General features: G+C 40.8%; 1 protein-coding gene across 6 annotated transcripts in view; it reads right to left on the bottom strand.

The window, feature by feature from the left end:
- The window catches only part of NUMA1 (nuclear mitotic apparatus protein 1), a 69,628-nt gene that overhangs the window by 45,875 nt on the left and 9,055 nt on the right, over positions 1–14,698 (bottom strand). Inside the window, exon 1 of one of the 6 annotated variants that reach the window (XM_069553469.1) lies at positions 12,877–13,185. The exons of the other annotated variants lie outside the window; for them this stretch is intronic. The gene's annotated coding sequence lies outside the window, so the exon portion shown is untranslated. Of the gene's footprint in view, positions 1–12,876; positions 13,186–14,698 lie in introns of those variants that run through there. 6 annotated transcript variants of the gene reach the window in all.

Raw genomic sequence — 14,698 nt, forward strand, 5'->3', positions numbered from 1 at the left:
TATTTAGGTCCTCTACTCCTCTATATTATTTCCATTTTGCAGCATTTAACAGAAACTGGTGACTATACCAAATGTCAACAACAACAAAAAAAAGGAGATAATACTGGTAGATAAGAGAATGGATTTGGGATCAAACAAACGTCTTCATTTCTCTTCTTACTTGAGGTTCACATCATCTCCTGCTTGGATACCTCCCTCACCAAAACCAAGTAGCAGTTGTGTTTGGCTTTTCACCACTGATGGTATTTTCCATCTACAAAATATTTCACGTGATCTCACAACAGTTCTGTGAGGTAGACGTTATTGTTTTCATTTTATCAAAAAGAAATGAGGTTCAGAAAAGTATCTCCCCTAAGGTTACACAACGAAAGAGCAATAGGACCACGATGCAACTCTGACGTTCTGGCTCCAGACCTGGAGCCCTTTCCAGCCCTTTCCACCAGAGACAACCATGAGCTATCCTGCCATATACTTTCACTCCTTTTAAAAAGAAAACCGCATGGGACAATGACTGGAAGGGTGGGCATACCGGGCGCTGCTAGTGTTCTTGATGCAGCACTAGTTACACAGGCGTGCTCACTTTCTGTAAATTTCAGGAATCATATACTTTACAAGCTGTTCTACATGTGTTATACTGTAAAAAGTAAATACCAGGCAGAACTACGACAGACTAATCAAAATTCAGAAGCATTAAGTTGCATACCTCAGAACTACATGTATATTTACCTACATGTAGCTTCTCAAGCAGCAGCTACATATAGGACACCTACCAGTTAATTAAGTACAAAATCCTTGCACACTCAAATACCATATCCACCCACCTGCTTCTCCCTACCCAGAACGACCAGATGATATGAGTGAATCTGTTGGGATTAGGAGCAAGGGAAGCCCAGAAAGGGGCCAAGAATATACAGTTAATGAAAAAAAAAAAGGCACTGAAAAGTAGAACTATCCTGTACCTTCAATGATAAGATATCTCAATTTTAGAGATAATAAAAATGTGAAAAAATAGCCAGTGCCAATTATAAAATGCATTTTAATTTCAGACTGTTAAAATGTAACAAAAACAAAAGGCATTTAAAAGCAAATGAAATACAACGTTCTAAAATCTCAAGAGGCATAGCAATTGTAGAACTGTAGGACCATAAACCTGTGGAATGACAGGCCTAGAGAGGACCTGGAGACCAATGTCTCCCGGTACAAGCTTTCCATTTTACAGATGAGAAGACTGAGGCCCTTGTTTAGCAGTTGCTAAATGACCTCATTAAATTAAAGCTCACACATTAGAAAATTTAGAACTACACCTACAAAGTTGGTTCCCTTACTCCTGCGTTCTCTTTCCACTACGCAGATACTAAACCCAAGGGATTTACATGATAACTCTATTTTTACTTTCATAATTCTTTACTTCATTAACTCACTAAAAAAATTTAAACCACCTCTTAGAAATCAATTAAGATGAAAAACTATTTAGGAAACTTCATTTTTTACTCAGGAAGTTTATCTTCCTTGTTCTGTAAAACTAATGAAGCAATACAAAGTTAGATAAAAACAAAATTAGCCTCCCATAATCTCTCAGCCTCCAAGTCCTCCCATAAGATAAGAAACATTAGGGACTTCCATGGCGGTCCAATAGTTAGGACTCCATGCTTCCACTTCGGGGGGTGGGGGAGGTGGGTTCCACCTCCAGTTAGGGAACTAAGATCCCATATGCTGTGCAGTGTGGCCAAAAATTAAGTTAAATGTACAACTTGCGGGCTTTCAGTTCCTATGCTTGTGTATACATCATCATAATTTTTAAAAAAGAAATGTTATCAGATTTTTCCATGCCCCCAAAATCATAAGCACAAGTATATTTTTTATATTTTAAGAGGATTTTTTAAATTGTTCTCTATTTTTCAAAAACTAGATTTACATATTAACATTGCTCTACAACTTATTTTTCTCACTTAATAATTGATTATGAACATTCCAAGCATCAGTAAATTTAATTCTAACTCATACTTTTAAAAAACTATATAATAACAGTGCTTATAAAAGATATACCATAATGTGTTCACATATTTTCCTATTGATGGATGTGGACATTTCCAGTGTCAGATTTCAAACAGTGCTATAATGAATATCCCTGTACATATTTCTTTTCACACACGTTCCTTGTTGTCCCAAACATGACTGCTTTTTTTCCTATCAACATCCTTGCTTTGCATGCTCACTGAATTCCTCTCTGGGCCCCGTGTGATAACTGAAAATAAAGCAACTTGGAGAATGTCAAGACAAGACATGTGATAGTTACTGCTGGCGAATCAGAACTGGCCTGTCTGGCTGCCTTTCCCAGCCACCTGCGCATATGCCTCCCATGCCCTCGCACATGCGCTCCTTGCTCTCGGCCCAGTAGCTGCTTCCAACTCAACTGACATGGGCAGAGCTGGCTTGGCAAATTAATTCTACTGTGTCACACTCCCGGCCCACCAGCTATCCAAACAAGAGGGAAGGAGGGAGAATACATTATCATCATGAAATAATATAATAAAGAAGTACACAGAGTAAAAAGCAAAACACCCCATTTGTCAAACTTTTAACCTATGTTTGCCAACAGCACTCCATTCCTCAGAAGTACCACCGTTAGAAGTTTGTTGTATAACCTTTCAGACTTTTCCTAGCATGCACACACATGCACATATGTATGGATACACAATGTGTGTGTATTTAGACAAAGTGTGTGTGTGTTTGGTCTACCTGCCTACAGTCATACTGTAATAATTTGTATTATGAAAGAATGCTACAGCAATAAATAGTGAACCTTTTTACATACAAGCTAATATTTCTCTAGGATACATACCAATAATTGGAATTGATGAAGTCTGTGCATGTTAGACGGAGAAGGCAATGGCATCCAACTCCAGTACTCTTGCCTGGAAAATCCCATGGATGGAGGAGCCTGGAAGGCTGCAGTCCACGGGGTCGCTAAGAGTCAGGCACGACTGAGCGACTTCACTTTGACTTTTCACTTTCATGCACTGGAGAAGGAAATGGCAACCCACTCCAGTGTTCTTGCCTGGAGAATCCCAGGGACGGGGGAGCCTAGTGGGCTACAGTCCATGGGGTCGCAAAGAGTCGGTACAACTGAGCGACTTCACTTTCACTTTCATAAAGGATAAAAAGCAATATACTCTTGTTTTAATTTACATTTTCCTGATTTCCAGAAAAGTTAAATATCCTTATGTGTAATCAGTCAATCTTATTTTTAATAGAAAGAATTACCTTTTTGAATTTAAACATGAGAACTCACAGATATTAAGGTGACATAGCTAGTAAGTAGCAGACCTCAAAGCTAAATTTTTCAACAACTTCTCATCAAAGCTAGGCCTTCTGACAATCTAAAGTAGTCTCCATGACCCAGAGGTCACCAACCTATGCCTGATGGCCAGCTGCCCCTAATTTGTAAATCAAGTTTTACTGGAATATAGCTATGCCCATTCGTTTATGTATTGTCTATGGCTACACTTCACCAATGCCAAAGGTGAATAGTTGGAACTACATGGCCTGCAGAACAAAAAAGATTTATACCCGGATCTAAACAAAACAATTTAACACCTAAAGAAAAGTTTCATTATGAGATTAACTGTTGTCCAATTGACTGGAGTGTGGCTATGTTAGAGAGTATGGCTCATTTTAAAATAAATTTATATGCAGTATCAGTCTGGAATATTATATTGAAGAAAAGAATCCAAAACACTCAAAAGAAGTCAAAAGACGTTCTTCTACTTCTTGGTTGGAACACTACTCTAAAGGGTTTTCTATGTGCTATTCTTCATCCTCCTTGTCTCTTTCATTCCATCTGATAAGAAACAGATCCAGTTCCTAAGGTCCTTCAGTGATGAGGATAAGCAATATAGCTCCCACTCATACACTAGGATAATATAAAACCAAAGGGAACCCCACTCTCTCTGCTGCTAACTATCCCTTCCCCTCAACTACCACCACATTAGAGATCTCTCTCCTTCCCTTTTGCTTAGAGAGAGAAGATTCACTAGGGAGCAGCTAACATTTCCAGTATGTCTAGCTAACGGCTAACAGCTAGGGTCCTGGGACTTCCCTGGTGATCCAGTGGCTAAAACTCTGAGCTCCCAAAGCAGGGAGCCCTGGTTGAGGAACTAGATACCACATGCCAGGAGTTCACATGCGGCAACTCAAGATCCTGTATGCCACAACTAAGACTGGGCAGAGCCAAACAGAGAAACAACAAGTTACAGCCCTGATTTTTGTGAGAAAGGGAAGCTGATTCTCGCCTTCTAGATCCTACCCCTCTGAAGATCCTGGCCATAAAAGTAATTTCAACTGGGAATTTTAGGCCATTCAGTTCCTGTAGGGCAGATGAGCAAAGTGCCATTATCCTCATTTTATAAATGGGGAATTGAGGATAACTTATCCTTTCATTTCCAAAGGTCATTTTAGCAAATAGGACCTTCACACAATGACACCTCCATCCCCTTTCTCCTTCTATCCTCTCCCAAATGTTGATCTTATATAACAATGGCAAAGAAGCTGACTTTATATAATAATATACTGTAAGGGAAGCCCATTAATATGTATAAAATTATATAATTTAATATAATAATGGAAAGATAACAATCTAGGATTTTTATTGAGAAACTAATGATTAAAAAAGGAACAGTGCATTTCCTTATGCAAGTAATCAGGCATTCTTTAAATGATTCTCTGGAAAGAAATTTGGCAATACATATCAAGAACCTAAAAAATGTTCATATTCAAACATACTAAGTGAAATAAACTAAACAAAAAGGGACAAAAATGGTATGATCCCATTTATGAGGTACCTAGAATGGGCAAGTTCATAGAGATAGAAAGTAGAACAGAGGTTACCAGGGAGTTGGGGAGGAAGGAATGGGAACTATTGTTCAATGGATACAGAGAATCTGTCTGGGATGATAAAATGTCCTGGAAATGAATAGCAGTGATGACTGCACAACACTGTAAATACACTTAATGCCACTAAATTGTACACCTAATTATGAATTTAACATGTCAAAATGGTAAATTTTGTTATGTATATTTTACCAAAAAATGTTAAAGTGAGACTGCTAAAAAAAAAAGTTTGGTGTTCTTTGATCAAATAATTCCATTCACAGCAATAAAAGTTTAGAAAATTATCTAAAATATAAATACATATATAGGTACTAATATAATTATTTAACATTATGAAAAACTGGAGAAAAACTATCTAACAATAACTCAAGTAAATTAAGATACATGCATACAAGCCTTATGCAGTCATTAAAAATATTTTAAATAATTCTAATGACATGAGGAATGTTGAATTTTAAAAGCAGCATATGCAGTGTTAGTGGGTATGACCATTTATCTTTTAAACTACATACACAGATGTGTATGTAATACATATACACACATCTGCACACTTGTGAGTATGAACATGCATGTGTATATTTATAAGGAAACAGGTCAAATAATGTTTATTTCTGATTTGTGGAATTATGGATCACTCTTACTTTCTCCCTTAAAAACCTTATTTTTCAAGTTTTCTAAACTGTACCATGACATACAATCAGGAAAATTTAATTTCACATCATTTGACCCAGTAATTCACTTGCAGACATAAATCATAACAACAAAAAATACTGACCAAAACTTATGCATAATAATGTTCATGCAAAGATACAACAGAAATTACTAATAAATTATAAAGTAATAAAAACTATTAATAAGTCATTGTTACCTCTGTAGAGTAAGATTAAGATAAAGGGTGAAGTGCAAGGGACTTACTTATTATATATATTACTTTTATAATTTGTATCAAAGTATTAGAGTATTGTTTAAAATAGAAAAAACTGAAAGCACCATAAAAATCCTACATGATTAATGAATAAAGAAGACGTGATACATATATACAATGGAATACTACTTAGCCATAAAAAGGTTGGGAAAAACTGGGTTCTTTTTGGAGATGTGGATGGACCTAGAGTTTGTCATACAGAGTGTTAAATCAGAAAGAAAAAAGCAATTATTGTATATTAAGGATACATGTAGAATCTAGAAAAAATGGTGCACATGAACCAATTTACAGGGCAGGAATAGAGACAGACATAGAGAGTGAACATGTGGACGTGGAGGGCGAAGGGGAAGGTGGGGCAAATTAGGAGATCAGGACTGAAATATATACACGACCATGTGTGAAATAGCTAGCTAGTGGGGAGCTGCTGTATGGCACTGGACCTGCAGTGCAGGAGACCTGAGTTCGATCCCTGGGTCAGGAAGATCCCCTGGAGAAGGGAATGACTACCCACTCCGGTATTCTTGCCCAGAGAATTCCACAGGCAGAGGGGCCTTGCAGGGTACAGTCCATGAGGTCTGAAAGGGTGAGACACAACCGAGCAACTAACACACACACACACATATAATGAAAACCAATGGGAAACAGAGAAAAAGCAGAAGACAAAACTGTAGGTACTATATGACCTGGACTATTCCAGAGAAATATGCGTAGGTACAAAATACTAAAATCAAAACAGGTGGTTTTCTCCAGATGGTATAGTTATGGATGATTTTAGCTTTTTCTTTATATATTATTCTGTATTTTTTTCTGTACTTTTCATATTTCCTACAGTGATTATATACTATTTTTCAACCAGTTCAAAAAAATGTCATTGGTTTCCACTATATAATCAGAAGTGGACCCCTTATGATGGGTTTTATCCTCAAAGAATAAGCAGTAGTAAGCAACCAATGAAACAAGACTGCATGATATATATGTTTAAGAAAACCTTCATCTTTGAGGGGTAAGGAAAGCTCAGTCTAAAGGGACACTGCTGACTACTTCCTGTCTTCTTGCTTTTGGAGGAAATGGCAACCCACTCCGGTACTCTTGCCTGGAAAATCCCATGGATGCAGGAGCCTGGTAGGCTACAGTCCATAGGGTCACAAAGAGTTGGACACGACTGAGTGACTTCACTTTCTTTTCTTTCTTAGAAAATACAACTAAAGAATAAAGTACCTAAACATTAGATGCCTGACAAACTTTGTACTTTAAGAACCAAGATGACCACCTTCTCAACCCTGAAATTGAAGACCTTACACCTGAAAAACACATCAAAACCTAAATCACATGGCTGGGATCGTGTCACTCCTTATCCAAAACATTCGTGAGCTAACTTCATGCAGAATAAAATCCAAATCTCTTAGTATGACGCTTACTGTTCTTTAAGATCCAACCAAACATCTTTTCCGGCCTCATTTCCAGCTCATTCCTCCAAAATATCTTCTATCTCAGGAGCACTTTCCCAAATATGCCAAACATTTCCCCAGGCTCTGCGCTGCTGCCATTCTATAACCTCCTCCAAAATGCCCTTCTAAACTTAAGGAATTCTAGGATTTCCCTGGTGGCTGAGGGTAAAGAATCTGCTTGCCAATGCAGAAGACACAGCTTCAATCCCTGATCCAGGAAGATCCCAGGTGCCACAGAGCAACTAAGACCACACGCTACAACTATTTCTCTAGAGCCTAGGAACCTTAACTACTGAGGCGGCACCCTAGAGCCAGCGCTCTGCAACCAGAAGCCACCAAAATGACGAGCCCGTGCACAGCAACTAGAGAGCAGCCCCCACTCTCTAGAACTAGAGAAAACCCTTGGAGCAAGGAGGACCCAGCACAGCCAGAAATAAACAAACAAATACAATTGTAAACTTAAGGAATTCTAAGTCGCCCTTTACCACCTGGCTCAAATGCCTTCTCCCTTCAGAGGCTCTCTCTCCTTGTTCCCCCCAATTCAGGAACAACTCTATTGTCTCCTCTATATGCTCCCATATTGCTTGTTCCTCTACACACTACATTTCATTCTTCCTTGGGTCGACACTAGCTGCATATATGTTTCACTTGACTAAGCTCCTGAAGAGCAGAAACCATCTTATTCACCTATCAGCTCCATTCCAGCATAATGCCTGCACGCCGCAGGTGCTAAATAATGCTGCCCGACTGAATGACAGCCAACTGGCCCTCTTCTAATGGATTCTTTCAGTGAGGCAGCCAGTGAAGCTGAACTATCAGAAAGGACAAGCCCTCTAATTTAAAGCCACATACCTAGGTAAGAGTGACCAGCAAAAAGCTGTCATGGGCCTGCCACTTTAAGCGGACTGGCAAGCTGCCTGTGTTTACACAATCCTAATTAAAACTAAAGGGCACTGAGGGAAAGAAGAGAGATTAAGAGGTGTGGATACTACAGGTCATCTCTTCCTCTGTTGGGAGCCCAAATCTCCCAGCCTAGCACCCAGAGAGCTCACCAAGCAGCCTATTTTCTGGCTGCTGTCGCCCTAGGACCTGAGTATTGAAAAGCAACTGATTAGGCCACTTCAGTCTCTCCAGCAACTGGCTCTGCTTTTAGGCATTTAATTTCTAATTGTGGTTATGCGGGGCCTTTTCTCTAAATGAATCCCACACTGCTCCAATCATTAAGAGAATCTCTTTAAAGAGAGGCTTGAAATTAACAACAGCAGGAAACAAAGTCTCTAAACCATCTAAATCACAATATCCACACTGTCCATTTTGATGACATTCACCCCCACCTCCTTCAAACAATAAATCCTACCAGGGAACGACTACTTCTCTCAGGACCAGCAAGTCCTGTGATTGTTTGTCAGGAGAAGGCTCCCAGGGCCTGCTTCTCATTAAATAGCTGCTTCACGTTTGATCACTCAGCTGTGACTCTGAGTAGAGAGTATAGTTGCTATAATTCAAGTACTAAAAAGGAATTCCACTTCTACCCCTTGTCCAATAGTCAAGCAGCTTAGAACAAACAGATCCTTCCCCACCTCAAACCTCCTTTGGCCTACCTGGTTTCAGATCTCTTAGTATCTAAAAATTTCAATATATAAATGAAGAAAACATGGCTTTAAGAAAGAGAATTAATTGCGAATGATCACAGAGTGTCTTGGTGACAGAATCTTTTGACTAGGATGCCTAACACCTTATTTTTCTGACTAGTTATCAACAAGACCACCACTGCCTGGCACAGATTCAAGGGTACTACAGAGAGCCTAACTGAAATGCACTGGAGAGCCCCTCTGCTTTGACCACCCCCTTCCCAACAACCCCCACTGTCTCTCAAATTGCTGACCAAACCTAGTAAGTAAACACCGACAAAAAAATCAAGTAACTTGGTACATCACTTCTCCTGCAAAAGCACGGAGCTACCAGATCATCTGCTTCAGCACGCCACCTGGGAAGCACCCTGGTGGACCACGGCGTGCTGGTGAGCAGTGGCCGCGGCAGCCTGCAGAACTTGTGGCTGTGGGTCTCCTGGAGCCGGGACCACAGTGGCTCCTCAGTTGGAGTGTTCCACAGCAACATGTTCCAATACTTCTTGGCCCTTAACACATTTGTGATTTGGGAGGACTTCCACTAGAAAGGCTAATTTTCTCCACTATCTAGTCACCTTGACCTAGAAGTAAGCAAACGCACAGTGAGTATAAAGGAAGTGACACCCTTTTAAACAAATCTTTCCGATCTTGTTAAATCAAATGAAGATGGTAATCAAAATAGTCTCCTAAAGTTTACAAATACTCCTTTGGGAACTGCCTTTTAAACTATTATACTGATTTATAATCACACATTATATAATCATAGATTTTGGCCCTGGAAGAAATCCTCCAGATCATATAAACTGCTCATTTTTACATGAGAAAACTCCAGTCCACTGGGGTTAGACAGTTGGTCCCTGATCACACAGCTGGTGAAGAGTAATCAGGACTAGAAACCTAGTCACCCTAACTCCTAGCATAAGCCACAAGCATATCCTAATCCAGGCACCTCCCCCTTCCTGTTCCTCACTGTTGTCTTTAACTCAGGACACTAAAGCATACCAAGAATGGTTTTGAAACCCAGTTGCTAAGAAATGATAGCTTAAGACCAGAACTTCTCTGCAGTCGCTCCCTATGAGTTTGAGCCTTCATTCGGTATCTAGTTTACAAGAATTCTGGGTAAACTACCTTACAACAGGGGTCAGTGAGACCCCAGAGACACTCCCCCGACAGCTAGAAGAATATATTTATCAAACATCTCTGCCCACCTCCTGCAGTAACCTGTTTACTTCAAGTAAGCGAAAGAGGTTACTTAGAAGGACCTAGATAAAGGAAAAAGAAAGTAGTAGAAATCCTGTTTGAGGAAAGCTGACCTATGAAAAAGCAGAGAGGGCAGGAACCATCTTAACTTACCTCCTGGTGAACAGCTTTCTAAGGCTGGAACAAAGCGATCCCTGGCAATCTGGCTTATAACTAGCCTCAACCCAGGGAAGGGGCAAAGGGACAGGAACGCTGTTCATTCCCCCATCTCACCGAAGAGCTGTGGGTCAGCTCGGCTTCACCTCACCCTGGGCAGCCCCAGCGCTCTGTAAATCAGCCAGCCACCGGAAGGAAAGCCATCCAGCCTAGGTCAATGGGGTGAGTCAGTGACAGAGCAGGAAGAGTCACTGGGGCAGAAAGTCTGGCCTCCTGTGGCAAGACAGCCCAAACCACACCCCAACATGGTCAGCACAGGGAAGACTCTGCCCTACTAGAATTCCAGTCTCCAGAGCAGGAAAGGTCCTTCCTCAAGAGACTGTACTAGTCACATTTCCAAGCGTTGCCCACCTGGCTCAAAAACCTTCCATGGTTTTCTTCCTTAAGCACCATATTCAAATTCTTTGGCTTACCTTCCCAGGCCCTCCACTACATGGCCTCAAGTCATTTATTCAACCTTATTTCTCATTATTCCACAGTGCACACTCTGAACTAATCAAGCCAGTCTTCCCACTTGTCTCATGAGCCAAGCCCTTTCTCATTTCCATGACTTTAGCTATCCAGCAGTGGTAAATTCAAGCCCCTTCCAAGGTTTGGCAGGTAATAGAAATGAATGTTGCAGTGAGGCAGCCGGAAAAACTAGGAAGTGTGGCCCCCACCTAATGGCATTCAAATATTTTCATTCAAGTTATTTATGCAATATTGCACTATGAGCACAGTAACATTTTAAAGAGTTACCGATACTCTTTGAAGCTTTCGTGTAAGAAAACTTCCCTAAGGTTAGGCAGGTGGAAAAATGCTGAGCACACTTTCCAGGCCTATCTGAAACCAAAGCAGGAGCTCTAAACTATTAGGCTTCCCAGCAGTACAAAAACCATGGAAGATACAGAGCTCTAAACTCTGAAGAGGAAACTCACTTTTCACTTTTCATGATATATATATAACTTCAGTAGCAGGATGAGAAGTCCAAAGAGCAGTTTGTCTAACCGTACTCCAACTGCCCCAAAATTCTGTCATCTTCCACCTAAAGTCTTTCCTGGTTCCTTCAGGTCCTACTGAACTCCATACTCAATTCCCGTGGGGCTTACAGATCAGAAAACATAATCAGGTGCTAAATTATACACTGTCACGCAAAACTGAACACTGCTTCCCTGTCTAGCTTCACTATCAAACTACTGTACTAACCTATACCTAGTTCTACCAAAAACATGTTGATCCTGAATCTAATCAAGAGGAAATACAAATCACAAATAATCAAGAGGAAATACAAATCCAAATTAAGAGACATTCTGCAAACAACTAACTTGAATTCTAAAGAATGTCAATGATATGATCGACAAAAAGGCATTCAGTATTAACAGATTTAAAAACTGTTCAAAGTTGAGACTTCCCTGGTGATCCAGTAGTTAAGAATCTGCATTGCAATGCAGGGGATGCAGGTTAGATCCCTGGTTGTCAGGAACTAAGATCCCACATGCTGTGGAGCAACTAAGCCCTTGCATCGCAACTACTGAGCCCGTGCGCAAGAACTAGAGAGTCCATGAGACACAACAAAAGATCTTGCACGACACAAGTAAGATCCAATGCAGCAAATAAAGAAGTAGAATTTTTTTTAATTGTTCAAAGTTAAAGCATACTAAGGGCATGACAAAGTCATGACAACACAGGCATGATCTTTCAATGGATCCTGGAACGACAAAAAAAAAATCTATGAAAGGTATCACTGGAAAAACCAGAGCAACCTGAACAAGGATTGTACTGAACGTACTGAATTTCTGAGTGTAATTTTACTGTGGTTAGCATATGAAGATGGAGAAGGCAATGGCACCCCACTCCAGTATTCTTGCCTGGAGAATCCCAGGGACGGGGGAGCCTGGCAGGCTGCCGTCTATGGGGTCGCACAGAGTCGGACACGACTGAAGCGACTTAGCAGCAGCAGTAGCAGCAGCAGCATAGGAAGATATTCTGATTTTTTTCAGCAAATACTTGCTAAGCTATTTAAGGGATGAAGTAACATGAAGTTCACATCTAACAGTCAAAAGGTTCCTAAAATGAAGGACAGAGGCCAAAACAGCAAAATGTTAACAATCAGTGAGCCTAGGTGAAAAATATAGAAACATTTGTTACATTATTCCTGTAAAGTATCTGTAGGTTTGAAGAGCTTGGGGAATAGGTAACTCCTGTATTTTATATATATTATATATATATGTGTGTGTGTGTGTATGTGTATATCTTTAAATACTCAGCTCTGTGAGAGGTGAAATTGACACACATTATGCATTTGCTCACTGCACAAGGAAACTGGGCTTTGGAGGGTTAGCAAACCAGACAGAGTCCACTTAGCAGCAGTGCATGAGGGGTACAACAGCAAACTCCAAGTGAACCATAAGCTTCCCTCAAACTCACATTGTCATGCCATAAGCAAGCCAGAAAAGTAGGCAATCAAAGCTCTTACTACCTCATCCCTCACTGACACCATCCAGAAGTCAGACACTCAGCAAATGCCCCCTTACAGGGCATAATGCAGTTGTTACCCACACATAAGACAAAGGCCTCTGTATCCACCTACCACAGAATACCCCAAACTTGACAGCCTGCAAAGCGTCTCTGGCCCGTCACAGGAAGGTGCTCAAGTGGTCAAATAAATATGCCGGAAATATATGCACGGTCTTTACTCCTCACCAGACAAACCAGTCCTTAGCTGCAGTAAGGCAGAAGAAATCTGCAAGGCTGAATCACTGGCACTTCCTGCACTGACTTCAAAGAAACTGGTCCTTAAAGAGGACAGAAAGGGCAGCTGACACAGCTGCCAACAGAGGCCTCAGCCCAGCAGCATGCTGTGCAACATGCTCCCTCTCCTCTCCTCAGACATCGGATCATTTTACTTCCGCCAAGTGGTCCCTTATTAGGGTGACTGACTGCCCAATGGCCAGCCCTTAACCTTGACTCTCTCCTCCCCTCACTGACAGCCAAGATTCTGTCCCTTCCGGATAGCTCCTCCTGCAATTTAGCAGAAAGTCTAGTCAAAACTATTCCCCCCAAACTTCCATCAATTGAAGTAACATCTCTAGTGAAAGAAAGTGAAAGTGAAGTTGCTCAGTCGGGTCCAACTCTTCGTGACTCCATGGACTGTAGCCCACCAGGCTTTTCCATCCATGAGGTTTTCCAGGCAAGAATACTGGAGTGGGTTGCCATTTCCCTTCTCCAGGGGATCTTCCCCACCCAGGGATCGAACCCAGGTCTCCTGCACTAAAGGCAGACGCTTCATCCTCTGAGCCACCAGGGAAGTCCTCAAGATCTCTAGAAATATAACATTCAGCTTGCTTCTCAAACCTACCATATTTAGCATGTTTTACCAAAGATAGAATGTAACATGTAAGGTTGGTTTGTTAAATTCTGGAATTGTAAACTGTGAAGAAAAGAAAATACAATGTTTTTAGATTTGATATGGCAAAAAGATCTTAACAGGTTTGATGTACCAAAAATAGCAAATGTATAATTTAATAGGACTAAATATAAAGCCCTGCATTTAGAATAAAAGAAATCAACCAAACTAATACAGGATGGTAGAGACCTGGTACATAGTTCATACTGAAAAGCTTGCCGTTTGGCTGGGGGTGGCAGGGAAGGCTGCCTATGGTGGGAGGAGAGGCCATACACTCTCACAGGAAGCATGAATCTGACAGAGCCACCCAAAATATCAATCCAGCTCAGGTCATGTTAGTAGAAGACTAATCTATGTCCCACCTCTGAAAAGCAGAGGGTACATGCAGAGGAAGAATGATAACCACCCTGGTGAAGTGTCTGAAATTCATGGCATGAAACATGAAAACTTTTTCAAATATATGCATGCTTGTCATGCAGATGAGGAGAAAGACTCATATGACCCCTTGCAAGAAGACAAAACCAGAACTAGTGAGTGGAAGTCAGAGGAGGATAGATTCTGGTTTGATGTAGGGGAGGTACCCTCAGCACAACAGAGAAGTTAAGAATGTATGTTACGGAACCCAGAATGCTTGGATCAGAACACCAACTCCACCTCTTACAAACTGTAGGGCTTCGGGTAAACTAAGTTAGCAATAGCAACAGTAATAGAGCTTTGGGAAGCAGTTCATGTAAAGTGCTTAAAACAGTGCCTGGGTCACATTATATGCTGAAAAAAAAAAACAAAGTCAGCTATCGCTGTTACTGACTGTTGATATAATGGACCAGGTAACCTGAAAAATCTTCCTACTAAATGTGCCTGAAAATGCCCAGAAAAACAGAACAAAAATCCTTTTTGACTTGCTAGTTAAATTGCTGTCTCTTAGAACCACACCTACCCTGTGGTTATGGTCTGCTCTGTGTTGCCGGGGCTTGGACTCTTCTAGTACCACTTCACCTTTGCCAGC

The sequence above is a fragment of the Ovis canadensis genome, chromosome 15 (genome assembly GCF_042477335.2).
Source record: "Ovis canadensis isolate MfBH-ARS-UI-01 breed Bighorn chromosome 15, ARS-UI_OviCan_v2, whole genome shotgun sequence".
NCBI lineage: Eukaryota > Metazoa > Chordata > Mammalia > Artiodactyla > Bovidae > Ovis > Ovis canadensis.